Source organism: Coptis chinensis, chromosome 9, assembly GCF_015680905.1.
Source record: "Coptis chinensis isolate HL-2020 chromosome 9, ASM1568090v1, whole genome shotgun sequence".
Taxonomy (NCBI): domain Eukaryota; kingdom Viridiplantae; phylum Streptophyta; class Magnoliopsida; order Ranunculales; family Ranunculaceae; genus Coptis; species Coptis chinensis.
In genome coordinates, this window is record NC_141464.1 from 47,646,552 (window position 1) to 47,660,986 (window position 14,435).

The 14,435-nt window shown below is 35.9% G+C and overlaps 1 long non-coding RNA gene and 1 pseudogene across 2 annotated transcripts; both read left to right on the forward strand.

Moving 5' to 3' along the window:
• The first annotated feature begins 2,532 nt into the window (after nucleotides 1–2,532).
• Nucleotides 2,533–4,377, forward strand: LOC147476360 (uncharacterized). The gene is made up of 3 exons (XR_015209447.1): nucleotides 2,533–2,609; nucleotides 2,748–2,814; nucleotides 4,145–4,377. It is a non-coding gene; the product is annotated as an uncharacterized LOC147476360 (long non-coding RNA).
• A 1,180-nt stretch (nucleotides 4,378–5,557) lies between these two features.
• Nucleotides 5,558–10,376, forward strand: LOC147476361 (putative disease resistance protein At1g61300; annotated as a pseudogene). Its single transcript, XR_015209764.1, has 5 exons — nucleotides 5,558–5,620; nucleotides 5,883–7,258; nucleotides 7,637–8,296; nucleotides 9,502–10,178; nucleotides 10,283–10,376. The product of XR_015209764.1 is annotated as a putative disease resistance protein At1g61300 (transcript).
• Nucleotides 10,377–14,435: the final 4,059 nt, after the last annotated feature.

Below are 14,435 nucleotides of genomic sequence, written 5' to 3' on the forward strand. Positions count from 1 at the left end.
TCTTAATGAAAGCCGTTTGCAAAATTTGTAGTTCAAAACTGGTTTTTGGGGGTTCTAATGGGACAACCCACCTTAAAAGACATATGATCCAGTGTGTGAAGCGAACTGAACGTGTTGGGGGACAAACCATAGTAGGCATAATCGAAACTGGTGGGATTTATTGTTTTACCTTTAACTAAGAAAGAGCTCGAAAAGAAACTATTAGGTACATCATTCGTGAAAAATTGCCTTTCAATAAAGTTGACAAACTTGCTTTTAAAAGGTATATGATGAAGGCATTTGGCCCTCAGTTGAAGCTTATTAGTCGTAAAACCTTAAGAGCTGATATGTATGAAATGTTTTCAAAAGGAAAAGATGATCTAAAAGATTTTTTCAAAAATATCCCTGGTAAGGTCTGTTTCACATCTGATATGCGGACTTCAAATAAGGTTTTAGGGTATATATGTGTGTCTTACTGCCCATTTTATTACTGAAGACTGGAAGTTACAGAAGAGAAATATTAATTTCTCTATGCTGCCTTCACCTCATACGGGTAAAGCAATCAGTGATGCCATCTATGCTAACTTGTTAGTGTGGAATCTATGTAACAAGATAGGGACTATAACATTGGATAATGCTTCCAATAATGATTTGTGTGTGTCTAGACTGCGAAGTTCGCTTTTTAGAAATGATAAGGTGGGTAGAGAGTTGTTCCATCAACGCTGTTGTGCACATATTTTAAACATGTTAGTGAAAGATGGTTTGAAATTTGTTGAGAGCTTTCTTCATAATATAAGAGAAAGTGTGAGACATGCCAAGTTTTCTCAATCAAAGCTTGAGAAGTTTTTCGATGTTTGTTGTTGTGAATAGAACAATACATAAACAACATTATCCACAACAAATAGATCAATCCAACAACAAGGATTGATCTTTTTCACTAGATAAGACTTCAACACCATCCAAGTACTATCTCAACACTTCTCAATGTCAATAAACAAGCATATAAAATTAAACAATTAATGCAAAAGAAGAACAAACCACAAGACGAGATATATCGTGGCTCGGCAACTTTCCTACATCCACACTGCGAGTTCCAAGCTTTACTAGATGTACAGAGTAACAGATTACAAGATCTCTCAATTCACTCACAAAGAATGAACACTCAACTCACTAAGAATTACAATCTCTCTCTTTCTTGGTTTTGGTTAGGTTAGGTTTTTACAGAAAAAACTTATATTTATACTGTTTCTGAAAACTTCCGAAAACAGTCGAATTCATATTGAAAAATGGTGGAGCGCGGGCGCGCCCTTGGCCAGGCCAAAGTCGAGCGCGTGCATGCCTAAACAACCTGGAAGTCGCCAAAGAGAGGAGCGCGTGCGCGCCCTTGTCCAGGCATACGTAGAGCATGGGTGCACCTAACACCAAGGAGAGAAAAAACGTCTTTTTTCTCTACACTTGTGAAAGTTCCAACATGAAAAAACAAAGGTTGCCCATTGATATTCAAACAAGATGGAATTCGACTTACCTCATGTTGTTAGCCATTGCACCATACAAGGGTGTATTCTAATTGTTTTTTTATGATTCAGATTTTATGAATATACCTTCTGATGCTGATTGGCATAATGCAGCTATCATTCGAGCTGAGACTTTTTGAAACCATTTTATGAGTCGACTAAGCTATTTTCTGGGATGAAATATGTCACCTCTAGTGTTTTTTGCTTTCAGCTGACTAAGATTGCAATGCTTTTGAAAATGTATGAACAGGAACCTAGCTTTAGGAATCTGTGTGAAAGCATAAAATTGAAGTATGACAAATATTGGAAGGACATTCCAGAGGTTCTTGGCTTAGCTTCTTGCATGGACCCTCGTTATAAGCTCACAGTCTTAGAGTTGTGCTTGGACCTTAATTATGACTATGTTGCCCCTCCTGTTACCGAAGCTAATCCTATTCCTAAAGAGAATCCAAAACTGAAGGATTATAGAGTTACGTTGTATGAACTCTTTGAGGAGTATTCACGAAAGATGAATCAAGATGGGAGTGTTGTGACTGAAGCAACTACCAGTTCTGTTGGAGATGATAACACGGTCTTTGCCTTGTTATCAAAGCGTAGGGAGTTGGCTGTTAAGACATGCAAATCTGATTTGCAGCGTTACTTAGACCAACCGACTATCGTTGATTCTAGTGAATCATTTGATGTTATGGAATGGTGGAAGACCTAAGGAACTGTGTATCCTGTTCTTGCTGCAATGGCACGTGATTTATTAACTATACCGGTATCTACTGTACCGTTTGAATCAGCATTCAGTGCAAGTGAACGTGTCGTGAGAAAATGTCAAAGTTTTTTGTTACCTGAAACAGTTGAGGCGTTAATTTGTTTAAAAGACTGGTTTCAAGCTGAGGAAGTGTTACAAGACGAAGATTTGGAAGACTTCGAGGCACACATATTAATGGAAGATTAGGACCTGTAATTTTGTATGTGCAGCGGTCCTTTTTTGAGTAGGAGAATCTTTTGGAGTTGGAACTTATTTATTTTGTAGCAATCTCACAAGGTTCTCTCTCTTTTTGTGACTCTGTTTTGGTGGTGGAGGAATTATGAATATTCACCTACTTCCTTGATATTATTTTGGAGGTGAGCAATTAATACTCCTGTAAGAATTTCTATTTATTTTATTCATGATTCATCTCATTTAATTCTTATATCGTTTATGTTCATACATCTGGTACAAAGTAATGGAACTATATATTGGTCTTTTGTCTTTTTTGTAAGTTTGCAAGACTATTTTGGTGGAGGAATTTCTGAAGATTCACTCGCTTGCTATGCAGACTTGATTATGGTATGTTTAAAGGTTAAATTTTGTTATGAGGCACTTTGGCTGTATTTTGCACTCATTAATGTTATACCAATTCATCTCGTTCTTTACCAAAAAAAAATCATCTCGTTCATAAAGAAAGTGGACAAAGTGTAGAAGATACAGAAGGGATAATCGACACTTTAGAAATGCGTTGAAACTTATATTCAGTTTTAATGGTGTTGTGTTAGACAGGTAACTATCTTGGATGAGTCAAATATTTGTTGGTTGAGGGGAAATATTCAGTTTTGATATCGTCTAAGTGCAACATTGTTAAGCTCTGGTTTTGTTCAATCTTTGATCATTCTTAAAATATGTTGCATAAATTTTGCAAGTCTGTTTTACTTGGATAGGTTGTCTTGCTTCACAGTATAGTAAAATCCTACTTGTATATTCAACTTATATTATTCTTGAACTCACCATGAAGACAAAGTTATAGAAGTTATATACATGTGAATTGAACTTAGAAAGTCCATTGGCACTACATAGTATTCACTTTAGCACTCACATTACATGCACAGTGGTAGTAAATTCCCATGATATTGCACTTAGAAAATTGACCAGGAAATCAAATAGAATTATTCACTTTAGTACTCAGATTTACAGCTTTTACCCATTGGTAGGTTTGTATATAGATCTGTCATATGGTATACTTTTCTCTAACAATACCTTGTAGTTCTAGCTGAATATTTCATACACTTTATTGCTTCTGAAATAACCCACACGCACCTGAAACTGTCATCCGAGTTCTAGGTGAATGAAGTATATTGCCACTCAAGACAGTTATAACATTAGGTCGTCAGAATTACTTTACTAGTTTAGTTGCTAATTAGTTACAGCAACAAAGTAATCAACCAAAGTTTTCCTAGCTTATCTTGTTGCATAGTAGATTGCTAATTCTCTGTAAACGCCATCATTAACAATTGGCTGGATCATTTCTTTCCCATGAACTTTTATATAGCAAGTCGTAAGACTCGTAACACAATCACACCATTGTCCACTTGTTGCTGTACATGAAAGAAGTGTCATCCAAACAAATTTTACATTTTTCTCATTTACCGTGCTCCAGCCATATGCCCGTATGTATTAATCACTTTACGACTTGCTGTTTCCAAAATTCTCATTTTTGAGTAAAAATGATTCACAAACTATATATATATTTTTTCTTTGTTTTATTTTACATCTGGGTAGAACTCAGCATCCTGAATATTTCCCTTCAGAGAACTCAGGTAACTGTCTTGGATGAGTCAAATATCAAAACTGAATATTTCCCCTCTTTGATACAATATTAATTATCGATATGTGTCTTTGGCAGGTAGATCGCTCTGCTGTAAGTACAAGAAAGAATTGGTTGATGTCAGTAAAAGCTCATTCCCAACTCTTATTTGTCTATGTGCTTTTCAATGTTAAATGTAATGTTGGTGATGTTTGAGTACAAGGAAAAACAAATTCCGAACTCTCGATGTATTTGAATTTATTAGATTGTGGATGTGCATTTTAAATTGTTGGACTTATCTAAGATTATTACTAGATTGTGGGACTTTGAGTGTGTAGATCTTTGTACATTTTTGTAATATAAATGAGTTTTAAAATTGATGTAATAAAAAGATATAGTAAAAAGAAGAAAATATATAGGCTCGACCTTAAAGTCCGGTCTTAAAACTTTTAGAGATGGATTAGGATAGAGTAAAGATTTGAGATTTAGACTTGTAACGTGGCCTGACCCGACTCTTTACTGACTTGGGCCGACCCGACCTTAATATATGAAGGATTTTAAATATTTAGAGTCAGACTAGCCCGACCCAGCCCATTGCTCACGCCCTTGGGTAGAGTGTGCATCTCTACACTATATGATAGCCGGGTTTTAAGAAACCCCTCCCCACTATCGAGTAGGCTAATTTAGATCTCCTTATTTGCTTAATTTAGAAACACCTCCCTCATTAAATTTATCCCTCACTAAATTTAGAATAATCCCCACTTTTATTAATATAATTTGAATAAAGTCTTTTTTGTATTAATAATTTAGAAACACCTATCTAATGTCACTTAAATTAAATAATTACTCCCATTTCCCACATTGAAATTAAAACAAGTCCTATTTTATTATTGATAATTTAAAATAACCCCTTTAATATCACTTAAATAACATAATTATCTTTCATTTTGTTTTAAAAAAATAAATAGATGAGTCTTTTCTATATAATTATAATTACGATTTACAATTATAATCCAAAAAAACTATATTAACTATCCATCTAGAGGGGCGGGTGAGACTTAAGAAAACCGATGTATAGCACGGTTTGTATAATTGTGATACATGGTATTATGATACTTTTACAATGCCACGAGTGTTTTATTTTCTTCATTTAAGGCCACAAATTTTGTTTTCGCATGAGCCCACACTTTGGGATATGCATTGTTGACTTGACATCGACTTCCACTCATACAAAGCATTCAAGCAAGTAACCAATAAACTCATCTTCCCAAAAAATTCCCAAAAAATTCCACTCCGCACTCTCTATTTTTAATCATAACCACAAATCATAACTCATCATCATCGCACTCTCTATTTTTAATCATAACCACAAATCATAACTCATCGTCATAATCATAACTGGAGAAGCTACTAGGTCTTTATTTACTCATCTCGAACGTGAGATTGGTTACCTATTTCATTTTAGAAGAAATGTCAATGATCTAAAAGATAATATTGAACTACTGAGCAAAGATGACCAATGTTGAAAGGCTGATCGCTATAGCTGAGAACAACAATGAAATGATTAGAGAAACGGTACGGGCTTCGCAAAAGAAGGCAGCAAGTACTCTTGACCGAGGCCACGCAATTAAAAACTGAAGCTGGAGATATTAGTAAGTGGTTCAGAGGGTGGTGCACTTGTTCTCGTTTTAGTATAGGTAGATAAGCTGAAAAGAAAAATAACGATATCAAAGAAGTCTTGGATGAGAAGAGTAAGCCTGGTGATATTGTGGCAGACCCCTTGCCTTTTCAGAACTTCGAGCTCGTCTCTGCTGGAGATTTTGGTGCTTTTGCATAGAGAGAATCCACTACAAAGAAAGCCATTGCAGCACTGAAAAATGATGAAATCAGCTTAGTCGGGATATATGGGATGCCAGGGGTCGGAAAGACCATGTTGATGCAAGAAATAGCGCAGCAAGTAAAAGAGGCTAAACTCTTCCAAGAGGTTGTTACTGTTTCCGTGTCGGAAAATCCTATCTTGGAAAAGATCCAACGCGGCATTGCAATGAGATTGAACCTGAAATTTATTGGTGTTTCGGAGGCTAAACACAAATAACAAGACCCTTATCGTCTTGGATGATATATGGTGGGGACTGGATCTAGCCAAAGTAGGAATACCATGTGGAAACAACAAAAGAAGTTGCAAGGTTGTTTTCACTACAAGACACCAAGGCACGTGTGATGAAATGGCAGCGGATCTAAAGATTCAAGTGGCAGTGTTATCAGAACCGGACTCCCGGAGTCTATTTCAGCAGAAAGCAGGTGATGTGGTCAATTCTTCTACTCACCAAACATATGCTAGAGACATTGTAAGGGAATGTAAGGGTTTGCCCTTAGCAATTGTTACCTTAGGAAGGGCCTTAGCAAACAAAGGTGACATTGTTTTTGCTGATACACTTAAACAGCTGCAGAAATCGATCTATTTTGATCGCATGAGTCCCGTCACAGCTTCCATAAGGTTGAGCTACAAGTTTTTACAAAATGACAGCACCAAACTATGCTTCTTGCTTAGTTGCTTGTTCCCTGAGGATTTTGAGATCAAAATCAATGCATTGTTTTGTTATGTGATGGGAGAAAGAATACTTAAAGATGTTGATAACTTGGAGGAAGCTAGAAAAAGGTTGCACATATCTTCGTGTTTGTTGATAAAGAATGAGGATGGTGACATAATGATGCATGATGTTGTCCGCGATGTGGCGATATCAATTGCGTCGGAAGAAGGCAATGAGTTCATTGTGAAAGCTGTAATGAGATTTGTAGGACGGCCAGATATAGAATTGGAGAAATGCAAGCGCTTGTCATTAATGGATACCACAATCAGGTGCGGTCTTCCTGATCACATTAAGGCTCCACAACTCCTAACCTTGTTGTTGCATAGCTGTAAAATGAAAATCCCTCATGAACTTTTTAAAGAAATGAAAAGCCTTTTGACACTAGACGTCAGTAGAACATACATTCATTCACTTCCATCATCAATCTCAACCCTCACAAACCTCCGTACGCTTTGTATGGATGGTTTTCCTAAATTTGTCGATGTCTCTTCGATTGAGAAACTGGAGAGACTTTGAGGTACTTTCTATCCGCTACTATCGAATCCAGGGATTTCCAGAAGAAATGGGGAAATTGACCAGTCTAAAGTTGCTAGACTTGTCACAAACCCAAATCTATGAAAAAGTCTGACCCAAAATCATATCAGGGATGTTTCGATTAGAAGAGTTGTATGCCATTGATAAACCCAGAACCGTCACTTTGTCAGAGGTAGCGTGTCTGCCTCGCTTGACTTCTGTGGAAATCATTTTGAAACCTCCACCCCAAAACAATCTTACCTCATTTGAAAACTTGAGAAGATTTAAAGTTGTGGTGTCTCCTGATCTCTATTGAAGTCCTAACAAATTCGACAGCGGTAGTGATAAATTCGAGAGGAGTTTGTTCCTTCAACTCCCTTCAACTTCAACTGCTCATTGGATTAAACTGCATTCTTGATCTTGGACTGAATTACCACTTGAAGCGTCTTGATCTTGAATGGTGTAATGAAATGAAATATCTAAATATCTAATGAGCACAAGTACGGTAGAAAAGGCTCCAGACGATGCATTTTGCAATTTGGAGGTACTAAAGCTTCGTTTCATGCATAGCTTGGGAACTTTCCATAAACTAAAGGTCTTATCTGTGCGAAATTCCTATAAACTGATTGAGCTCATAACTCGCGATTTACTCGGAAGGTTGCAGAATCTTGAACAACTTCGCCCAAAATTTTGTTTTAATTTGAAAACCATCATTCAGCTTGAAGGCGATTATGACACAGCAGGGGAGGATATCAGGACTCAATCTCCTAACTTGCCACCATCTCCAGCTTTCCTTCACTTAAAATGTTTGATCATTCAGTATTGCTACACATTGAAGTGCCTCGTACCAATGAAAGTGAAAGACGGAGAAGGAGGTAGATACAAGGTAACTCAACCTCTTTTCAAGTTTATACATCTTGGCTTCTTACCAAATCTTTGGAGGTTCAGCGAACGAGATTCATTTGTAGTCAGTTGGCCCTCGTTGGAACACATAACGGTGAAGGATTGTGTGCATTTGAGGAGGCTCCCGTTAGATACCAACAGTGTACCCAAACTGAAACAGTTTGACATCGACCTGAAGTGGTTCAAACGGCTGGAGTGCGCAGACGATAGAATCAAAACCCGCTTATTCCAAACCTTTTTTCCGGTAACTTTTTTTGTGGTTGTATTTCTAACTTTTTACTCCACTCGTCTCATTCTTACTAGTATACTGCATTGCAGTGGGGTGTGAGTGTAGTAAAACATAGTCGGTTTCTGCACAAAAAAGTACACAAATAAACACCCAACCAAACACATTTCAACAAACACAAATCCAACGACGAAACCAATGAAAATTGAAAGCTCAATATAACTCAACAACCCCAACACAATGCCCCACTTAGTCTGTGATTTACAAATTGACCTAGAATAGAATAGATTTGAATTAAAATTGCGGAAATACAACCAGATACCAAGCACATGGACGTCTTTATATACGAGATAACAAGAAGTCACTGCCTTTTTTAATTTGACAGAATGAGTCCAAATTATGGCAAACAAATTCCACAACTTATATAGTTTTTTCCTTTTGTTCAATGGTTCAACAAATTAACAAAAATAATTATAAAATATACTAAGAGTCACTTCCAGAGTTCCAATAGATGAGGCAACCAAGTTTCCAGTTAATTCACTGCTCTGCCTTAAACCATTTGAGAAGAGAAACCCTGTTCAACCTTCTAACCCAATATACTACTGGTTACAAGTCCTATATATCAGATTATCAGCAGAGAAATTCGTGAAAAAAAAAGTACTTGTTTCCATAAAGTTCCAAAGGACAAAAACCAAGTCTAACTCCAAGTTCAACACCAAGTACAAAATGCTTAATAAATATGACACTAAAGAATAAAAGGAGAGTTCCACTAATTACATCCAATAAGAGAAAGTAATTACTTACCCACAGCAAATTCGACCAATCAAGATTGATGATTTCTGAATAAAGAATTTTGAGCCTCAATTGATTGATGCCTGAGTCCTGATTCGTGAAGCTTCTTAATAATCTGTGAGTGAATCCGAGAGAGAGAAATATAATAATCCCAGAGCGAGAAATATCTTAAGAAAATATAATATGTGTCGTTTAAAAGATTTTTAGGCGTTTTTTTCAAGATAGATTGTGAGAACAGGTTTGATGGAGGAGAGATTGGAAGATTGGAGGCGAAAATAGGGGGGAAAATAGAAGGGTAGGTCAGTCACAAAAGAAGGGTTATTTCGGAGTGCGGTCAGACAAAGGAGAGGGTGACACTGGTGTTTTGGGTGACTTAAAAGCGACCTCGTGAGTTCGATACGGATTAATACTTCATACTGATGAATATGTAGGAGGTGGATCCCGATGAACGAGATTCTTACCAATCTGACAAAAACTTTGAGTCCATACTGGATGAAACAATTTCACATAACTCAAAGAAATTCGTAGTAGGTCACTGCAACGAAGTAATTACTCTGATACCTAGCAATTTGATCGTGAGCCTGCAGAAGATTGAGTATCTTAGGGTAACGTGGTGTTGGGCATTGCAAAATATCATTCAGTTAGAGGGAGAAGATGAATTGGTTCATACTGCGTCTACCCAGTCAAATATCACTCATTTGCCATCATCTCCAATTTTCCCTGATTTAAGAAGTATTGAGATTCAACATTGCAATCGACTGAAGTGCCTATTCCTCTCTCAGGGTTAAATAGGATCGATGTATGTCATTGCGATAATCTGGAAATATTATTTCCAGGTGACAACAATGCAGATGAAGACAAGGCCATTCTCCCTCTTCTAGAAGCTCTGTCTATTAAAGATTTACCAAAACTATCAAGATTCACCGAACGAGACTCGTTTGTTTTTGATTGGCCTTCTTTGGAAATACTAAGGGTGGAACAGTGTGAAAAATTGAAGAGACTCCCTCTGGATACCGACAGTGCACCCAAACTAAGGAAGTTCAAAACGGACTGGAAGTGGTTCGAAGGGCTGGAGTGAGCAGATGAAAGAATCAAGACCCGCTTGCTGGTAAACTCCTAAAACATTTTTTTTCTCCTTCATTTATTTTTCATTCTATTTACAATGGGAGAAAAAGTAAAGAGCCTTACGATCATAACTCTACTTCGGTGCAGAATTTCCCAAGAAAAATACGACCGAAGAAGATGAAGAGGTGGATGATTTAGATGAAGATTCCAATGGAAGCAATTCAATATTTAAATGAAGCAGAGTCTAGCAATTCAACAGGCTACTTGGGTCCTTTTTTTGTAAGAATGGAATCAACACACACACGTGGACAGCATCTGGATGAATCAAAAAGAAGTCGAGGAAGGAATGCCATTCGCCCATTCCATATGAATCCGTTTGGAGTTGATGACTCTTGGACATGACAAATGACACCTGTGAAAAACCACTTAAGACTTTGGCAGCAAGTTTTCTCTCCATTTTCCTTGCAGAAAAATCCCTTCATCTTCTAAAAGCCTCCCTCTCTTTTGTCTCATTTGTTTGCATTTTTATGGCGACATTTAAAGAAGCACCTCCAGGTGATGTGATTTTAGGGGAGAAAATATTCTAGACAAAAGATTGCAAAAGGAGATCCTCACAAACAAGGTTCAGTTTTACACTTTTACTACCCTTTTGTTTTTTCCAGTCGACTGTTTTCTTTGATGCTTGACTTGTTTTAAATATTGGTTTCTACATTTTAGCTCAACTTTTGTAATATTGATGATATTAATGTAAGTTGAGTAGTTCTTTGCTTTGTCATTTGAGTCATTGTTTGTTGTGTAAAGAAAAATTGTGGCCTGAATTGAACAATTGAGTCAGTTTCAACAATTGGCGGTGCAATTAGGCTTTTACTGCTGCGGCTGAAAAACATTTGATCGTATCTGTTTCTATCCAAAGATATTTCATCCTTGCTCTATAGCTTTGGCAGCCCCTTCAACAATATATCCCCCCCCCCCCCCCCCAGTGACTGCACAAGCCTTCCACACGTTTTTTGTTAGGGAACTTCTGTGTCTGTAGAAGTAGATTCATGTCCATCATAGAAATATTTGCTTGTTATCACAGAACCATTTCAGTGACAATGCCCCAGAACTTCTGAGCCATAGAACAATCATAAAACAGGTGATGTTACGTTTCTTCCCACTTGTTGCATTGACAACATTCAGAAGCAAGTATAAATCCCTTTCTCTTCAGTTCATTTGTGTAGACCACCCAGCAATATCTTCCAGCCAAGTGCTGCGGCCTTGGGATGTCTCTTAGTTGACCACAGACCACAGTAGAAAAATTAACAAGGTATTGCTTTTCTGTGTTGTAAGTGTTGGCTAGAAGGAATAACAAAGGATCTACGCTTGTCAAACAATTGCAAGCATTGGTTTGTGTCATTTAGTAAGTGCGATGTCCTCATTTTCTGTTGAATAGTAGTACAGGTAGGGGAAATTGCCTTTGCTCAAGGCTGGGACAGAATTTGGCTTGGAATTACCCTCAATGGCAGCAATCTTTTAGCATTCAGAAACAACATTGAGTTTCTTGGTTTAGATAGAGTAAAGTTTAGTATATTGTGGAATTTACACAATTATTTAAACAAAGTAAATTAAGCCTTAGCTTTCATGTTGCTCAATATGTGTTTTTTAAGGAAACAAAGACTCATCTCCGCGTATCTTCAATCAGAAAGACGATTTTAAACCCCTTCTGCTTCTTGGCCATTTTCACTATCCTTACATTAATTGCACTCAGATTCTAATCCCATGTTGGCGCATTGTATCAGTAAGCTTTAGTTTCTTCTGAATCTTTAATTCAACAAAAGCTTGGAATTGGCTGAATTCTAAATACCATATTTTAGTGGTTTCCTTAGTGTTTTAGATCCTTGTAGGTATATTTTAACACACATACTAGCTATATCAGTCGCCACATTTTCGCTTTCATGTATGTAATCCTTTTTCTTTAATACAGGACCAAATCTGCATGGTCTTTTTGGAAAAGACAGTCAGGTACAACTCCTGGTTTACTCGTACTCTGCTCCAAATAAAAACATGGCCTCCAAATAAAAACATGGCGATAAAATGGGAAGACCCAACGTTGTATGATTATCTGCTCAACCCAAAGAAGGTATGAAATTTTCGATAATGCTTTTGTTGATTTTGTTTGCTTGCTCAATAACAATTGTTGGAATATGCCACCAGTCTCACTAGATTTCAAACCCGTCCCACGAACGGGTGTCGTTATATTAAATTATTTTAAAAAATATTAGCAACTATGCAGAATTATAAGATAGAAAAATTATATTAATCACTCATTCAAATTTCTTGCTCCACTCTCTATAAAAAGAAAGCATCAAACCTTGATAAAATTCATCGATTTATTTTTGTTGTTAGATTTAATAATAGAAGATTAATTGAAATTTTGTAAGAATGCCCAATGTGGCGAAGATGATATTGAAGCTACTTGAATAGCAAGACATTCCCAATCATAATAAAAAAAATTATAATAAACACTACTTAAAATGCAAAACTATACTTGTCGAGACATTATATTCTCCTTACATATAATACAACTATGTTTCGGGGTTAGTTCAATGCATTTGTATCAAGTTTCCGATTTTACATTAATTATTATTTGAGGTTAGTTCAATAGTTGCATCTAGTTTTCGATTTTCCATTAATTATTCTTTGAGGTTAATTCAATGTAGTTGTATCAAGTTTCTGATTTTCCGTTAATTATTCATTAAGGTTAATTCAGTACAGTTGCATATAGTTTTCAATGTTTTGTTAATTACTCTTTGAGATTAGTTCATTGCATTTGCATTCAGTTCCAATTTTCTGTTAATTATTCTTTGAGGTTAGTTCAATAGATCTGCATCCAGTTTCTGATTTCCCGTTAATTATTTTTTGAGATTAGTTCGCATCTAGCTTCTAATTTCCGGTTATTTATGCTTTGAGGGTAGTTCGATGCAGTTACATCTGGTTTCCGATTTCCAGTTAACTATTCTTTGAGGTTATTTCAATGCATTTGAATCCAGTTTCCGATTTTCTGTTAAATATTCATCAAGGATATTGCATCCAATTTATGATTTCCCCGCCTATTAGTTAATCTATGATTTTAGTTTAATGCAGTTGTATCCAGTTTCTGATTTTCCGTTAATTATTATTTGAGGTTAGTTCAATGCAGTTGCATCCATTTTCGATTTTCCGTTAATTGGTTAGTTCAATGCATTTGCAGCAAGTTTTCGATTTCTCATTAATTATTTTTTGAGGTTTGTTCAATGCAGTTGTTTCAAATTTATGATTTTCTGTTAATTATTCATTCATTGAGGTTATATTAGTTCAATGCAGTTGCATCTATTTTTCGATGTTTCATTAATTAGTCTTTAGATTAGTTCATTGCATTTGCATCAGTTTTCGATTTCTCATTAATAACTCTTTGAGGTTAGTTCAATACATCTGCATCTAGTTTATGATTTCTAATTATTTATGTTTTGAGGTTAGTTCGATGCAATTTCATTCGGTTTCTGATTTCTCGTTAACTATTTTTTGAAGTTATTTCAATGCATTTGCATCTAGTTTCTTATTTTCCGCCAATTATTCTATGAGGTTAGTTCAATAAAATTGCATTCAGTTTTTTATTTTCTGTTAATTATTTTTTGAGGTTAGTTCAATGTATTTGCATCTAGTTTCCGATTCCCCATTAATTATTATGTGAGGTTTGTTTGATGCATTTTTGCATACCGTTTCCGATTTCCCTTTAAATATTTTTCAAGGATTTGCATCATATCCAATTTCTAATTTTCCGTTAGTTATTATCTGGCATTAGTTTAATGCAGTTGCAACAGTTTTCGATTTCTACTTAATTATTTTTTGAGTTTAGTTTATCGTATATGCATAAAATTTCCGATTTCTCGTTAATTACTCTTTGAGCTCAGTTAAATGTATTTGAATCCAGTTTTCAATTTCCTTTTAATTATCCAATGTGGTGTGTAATACCAACTTTCTACTGATCCATCTGTAGCGTCCTTAATTGCAAACATGACATAAAAATAAATTATGCTTGATTTACTATATGAGATCATCAAAGATTATTTAGTTCCCGATTTCCTATTAATTATTATTTAAATTATACCTGACTCACTATATGGGATCTTCGAAGATTATCTATGAACGGGTCCCGTCATATTAATTATTCTGAAAAATATATGCAACTATATATGCAGAACTATTATATACAAATTGTTTCAACCCCCACCTACGTAGCAAACGTCCATTAGTAGGAGTCTCTACTTTATTCGTTTAATCG